Source organism: Aptenodytes forsteri, unplaced genomic scaffold (assembly GCF_000699145.1).
Source record: "Aptenodytes forsteri isolate BGI_AS27 unplaced genomic scaffold, ASM69914v1 Scaffold97, whole genome shotgun sequence".
Taxonomy (NCBI): Eukaryota; Metazoa; Chordata; class Aves; order Sphenisciformes; family Spheniscidae; genus Aptenodytes; species Aptenodytes forsteri.
Genome location: NW_008795036.1, coordinates 2,693,395 through 2,698,948, shown reverse-complemented (window position 1 = coordinate 2,698,948; position 5,554 = coordinate 2,693,395). Strand labels below are relative to the sequence as shown.

Sequence of the window (5,554 nt, the reverse complement as noted above, 5' to 3'; positions counted from 1 at the left end):
CTTGTCCTGTCGCAACAGGCCCTGCTAAAAAGTTTCTTTCCATCTTTTTTATAAGCCCCCTTTAAGTACTGATAGGCTGCAATAAGGTGTCCCCGAAGCCTTCTCTTCTCCAGGCTGAACAACCCCAACTCTCTCAGCCTTTCTTCACAGGAGAGGTGTTCCATCCCCCTGATCATTTTTGTGACCCTTTTCTGGACCCACTCCAACAGGTCCGTGTCTTTCTTGTGCTGAGGGCTCCAGAGCTGGACATAGTACTCCAGGTGGGGTCTCACCAGAGCAGAGTAGCCACATGCTGAACAAGTACAAATATTTCACTATTTTTTCAAGAAAAGGATGTGGTTTAAGTCATAAACACAACATTGATGCTGTAGCCTCAACTCTCAGTGTACCTCCTTAAGGGCTTCATAAATACATTGAACAAGGGCAGTGTCTAACCCCAGCAGCCTAGTAATTTTCAAGTGCCACCTGAGGTCTTTCTGAAAGGTAATAATAAAAAAGCGTACAAAAGCAATCCTGTTTCCTTCTGCTGATGAAACCACTTCTATATTCTAGCATAATCGATAAAATCTGGAAAGAATTCATATAGATATCTGATACACCAGAAAGATAAAAAGGGTCATCTAAACATCTGAATACTCCCATCTATGCTAAAAGCATAACAGAGATGTAAAAACTAGCAACTAGTTACAGAATGATGCAAAATAGTTAAGAGGAAAAAACCGAAGGCAACCATGACCATTAAAAAAAGTGCAAAATAACAATCCACTAGTCAGGGAGAAAGGGTTACAAATATTTTGGGCTTTTTTCAGGCAAAAATTGCCTTTCAACCTTGTACATTGAACTTCGCATATAGCAGGTTTGAGTTTGGCAGTTTGCAATGAATAAAAAGCAAAACGCTTGCTGCCGAGATCCTCAGCCTTGAATCCTCCTTAGGGGTCTATACAGGACTGTCTGTGGCAGTAAACCTGTTGATTTACCCCATTTAACCACAGGAAGAGAGAAGGGAGGTAAAAGAGGTGGCAGCTCTCTATGGGGAGCACAATGCAATGGTACAGCACAGCACTCAGCAGCACTACAAGCTTGTCTCAAAGCAACGCCACAAGGATTTCTGCAGGGTGCTGGGCTGCACAGCCATGTGTGTGCACTTTTACAAAGCAGCGCTGAACAGCAAGGGAAGCAAAGACACCGAGAGAGCTCTTCAAACACTTCCCTGTGGGCACCTAGAAATGGCTGGCCACAAAGTAGTACATTTGGGAGACTTCCATCATTCCAAACCACGATTCAGTGCAGAAGTTACCTGATGTCATGATACTCAGAGGAGAGAGTACAGCCCTTTCCCAGACTCCCACCAACCACTGGCTCTATGGCACTGCATTTGCCTGCTGCTTATGGGCGGGAGGGGGTGGGTGGGTGTGGAAATCATGGCTGAAGTGACATCCAAATCTGCTTTATCACACAAAAGGATGCCTGCAGTGCCCCAGGAACAAGAAGATGCTCAGTGTCTTAAATGAGTAAAAATCAAATATTCAGGTGAATCAAATATTATTTTCTTCCTCCCGTTACCTAGAAGGTATTTTGAGTGAAATATATTATAAAATGAGAGCATCTCAGAAATATTCAATGTAAAAGCATCAGGCCTAAGAACGATACAGAACTATTAGAAATGAACCAGTCTGCCACCTTATCAGTGAAACCCCACCTTTTCTGGGCCCCCAGCTGTGAAAACCTGGCTTTTGCAGTATTCCAATTGACGGTGGACAGGTATTTTTGACAAAAACCCAACACAGTTGACATCCTGACTCTGCAGCCAGCATTACCTTTGTTAAGAGAAAACAGATAAGGTTTCACTTGTCAATATAAATGGTTGATTCCACAGGCCTGCAGAAGCAAAGTGGAACACACGTGACTACGTGGGCTACAAAGAGCTGAAGCATAATTGTGCCAACTAAACACAGAGAGAAGGAACTCGGCACCCGACGCAACAGTTCAGCTCTGCCCAGTTCCCGAGCAGCAAACCAGATTGCAAGGAGGCCAGAATTTCACTTCTGGTATTTTATTCTTAATTCCGTTACGGGCAAGAACCAGTCCTTCAGTGTGCAAAATCAATACGCCAGCATATACGTTCATTTCTACATGTAGTTGAAGACTGACTTTACTGAGCAACAAAAGTATCTTTTAAGTGCTTGCTTTGTGTTAAGAATGTACCACAAAAAAAAAAAAAAGGCTAAAAAGGTAGACAACTTTAAAGGACTTTCTCTGAGTTCTACTCACAGTGATGCATTACACTAATCCAAATCCCCTCTTAGCTTAATGAGTAGGAAACACGTCCTGAAACAATTTCCACTGCACACCAAAAAGGACTTTCAGCTTCTTGAATTTAATTTTCATTTCCCAAGTCTTAGCTCATGAGGAAAGAAAGCTCACAAAAAAGCACTTTACATTCAAAATTACATCCCTTCAACTCCCTAAAAACTACCAAGACATTTTCAGCATTTAAAAAGCAGAATTTACACTTATTTGCCAAGAATTAGAAGAAGAATTGAATATAACACCGAGCAGTTAATTTTAGAAGGGAATTTTCCTAATACCCTGATTTGGAAGGAAGATCATTTTCACTGCTTTAGGTCACTTGGCAGTCTCTAGCTTTGTGAAGTGTTTTTCTTAGCTTTGGCCTAGAAATATTTTACACACAAGTTACCTGATATTAAAATATATTTTATTTACCTACAAGACCTGTAGGTTCAAAGGAAATTTTGACCACAGTACTAACCAATGCATTTGTTTCTGCACTGTGATAAAATTAACAAATATTTCTTAAATCTTGTACAAAAAGGGTTTGGGGTTTTTGGGGGGTGGTGGGTTGTTGAGAAAAAGACACTTTTGTCTTTCAAAAGTGGCAAGGTATTTTAACCAGAAAACCTGACATTTCAGCTCCTCGTTAGCATGCACTCCCCCCGTGGCCCCAGCCTTGCCCCATCCCCTAGGCCCGTGTCCTCCCTCTTCACCATGCCCTCAAGCTGGGCTGCTCCAAACGCTTGTTGGGCCCTCAAGGAGCAGAACGAGGGGCAGGAGAGGGGCTAGAAATAATCCTTCTTAACACCGTGAGGGGAGAGAGAGGGAGAGACCTGAACCAGACCCACTCTCAGATCCGATCCACCACGCAGCACACCCCACCCCCAACCCCCCACCCACAGTTTTAATGGGAGAAACAAGGTTTGCTACGCAATGTTTGGTTAAGGGGGAAGCTGCCATGAACTCGCCACCGGTCGCACAGCATGAGGCCTTCGTACAAATATTCCCGTCTATCCACCCAAGACAAAAAACTATGGACTTTTTGAATGACACAAGCTTTTCCTCTTCCCTGGTTGATTTCAATAGGCCAATATTAAATGCATGATCTTGAAAGAAACTGAGTTTGATTACTCTGTGCTCCCAGAATGAACACAGGCCCTCTGCATAGTGTAAACAAACGCACAAACACCACTTAAAAGAAAATATTTTCACATGTCAAGATTTATGGGGGTGATATTTACAAAATAATCAAAACATGATTGCCCTTTTCAAATTGTAAATAAAGATTTCTTTTCAGATAACAGTTTTGAAATACAGTTGGCAAGGAAGTAAGGTTTTTTTAGTTAAAGGAAACTGATGAAAACACAAAATAGATTCTATAATTGTAAAACACGGGTATGACACCGTTTAACTCCCACTTAAGTAAATTAAAAAAAAAAGGCAAGCAAACAAACAAAAAACCCCTCTATTCACTTCAGAAGTGTATGGTTTTGTAGAAGACCTCCGAAATTGAAGCTTAAGTCATCGGCACAGAATAGTGATCAGGAAAGGTAACTATCAAGAGCAGGGACATGATTTCCTGTAGTCAGTCTGGTTTCTCTGTTGTATTGGAAAAATAAGTGCATCTAGCAAACTCCACAGGTGTTGAAAAACCTCTAGGCACAACAGTATGAGCACAAAAGTAAGGGTACTTCTAGTAAAAACAAAAAAAAAATAGCTTAGTGTTACCTTCACTATCGATGCCTGTCAAGAGTCCAAGGAGCGTCTGGATGACGCTCTTCAACATACGATTTAGTTTTAGGTAGTCCTGCAAGGAGCAGGGAGTTGGATTCAGTGATCCTTATGGGTCCCTTCCAACTTGAGACATTCTATGATGCTATGATATGTGAAGATAAGGCAAGACATGATCATGTTATCAAGGATCACTTCATCAAGATCCTAACGTGTCAAAATTGTTCCTCACTATAAGACTATATAAAAAAAATGCTACAAACATTAGACACTAAGTCTTATTAAAACCTTGAGTCTAACGGAGACTCACCAGGAGTGTTAGACACTAAGCAAAAACTAGTATTTGCTGAAGGATTATTTTCCTCAATCACCTACAGAATAAACTTCTGCCTTCAGCCCTGTTGTGTTGTTTCCAAGGTTCCTCTTGTCCGTATCACCCTGCACCCTTTGCTTGCCAACTCGGTCCACCACTTCCTCACTTGTCTGTGGCTCATCATCTCCCTCCCTCATTGTTCTTAGTTTAAAGCTCTCCTCAGCAGGCTGGCCAGCCTGTTGGCAAAGATGCTTTTGCCCCACTTGGTCAGGTAGATTCAGTCTCTTCTGAGCAGTGCTTGATCCTCAAAGAGGGTCCCCATGGTTGTAAAAACTAAATGCCTGTTGTCAGCAACAGCTGTGCAACCAGTTGTTGACCTCCAGATCCATGCAGTTCTTCTCAAGCCCCACACCCCCACTGGGAGGATCAAGGAGAAAACCCTTGGCCTCTATGCCCTTGTTCCTCAGCCCCTGAGCCATATAACCATGCTAGATAGGCACTACATCTCCCCTTCCAGTATCAAGGGTGCCCACGTGGAAGAGCAGCAAGGGGATAATGGTCCAAGGATTCAACAAGCCCCAGCAGCCCTCCCACAACACCATGGATCCAAATCTCTCTCCTAAAAGAGAAAGCACATGAGAGAGAGCATGTGCAAAAATGTAATTGCACCTTAAGTAAGGACCTTGGATTTAAAGATACAGGAAGGAGGGACACTTGGGAAGTATATGTTAATTTTTAGAACCATATTAAGGCACCTCAATGTGTTTTTTTTCTCAACACGCTCAAAAAACAGAAGTTACCTCCCTTTCTCATACCTCACCAAAGACACTGCAAGAAGACTTCCTTAAAAGAGTCACCTTTTCTTAATTTTTTTAAATCTGTTTTTGTTCAAGATTTGCAAATTTGAGCTTTCCCACTTCTATATCAACAAAATACAGTAGTTTAAGAACTTGGATTTAAACCCTTTCATCATTAATTGTTTCTTAACAGGAGATATGCAGGCAGACTGTACTCCAAAATAACAGCAGGCATAAATAGATTTCTAAACTAAGTCAAATGGCAAATAGGTATCTTCCCTGTGTTTTTCTTTGAAAAAGAAGCAATATCAGAGATTTTGGGTAGTAGTTACATGAACGTAACACTGCAAAAATTGCAAAGGAAAGCCATAACCTAAAGTAGGATCATCTTCCCCTTCCCCACTAAATCAGTTAAAAAAAA

At 41.7% G+C, this 5,554-nt stretch overlaps 1 protein-coding gene across 2 annotated transcripts in view; it reads right to left on the bottom strand.

Moving 5' to 3' along the window:
• The window catches only part of MBP (myelin basic protein), a 131,028-nt gene that overhangs the window by 75,229 nt on the left and 50,245 nt on the right, over positions 1-5,554 (bottom strand). The window lies entirely within an intron of this gene.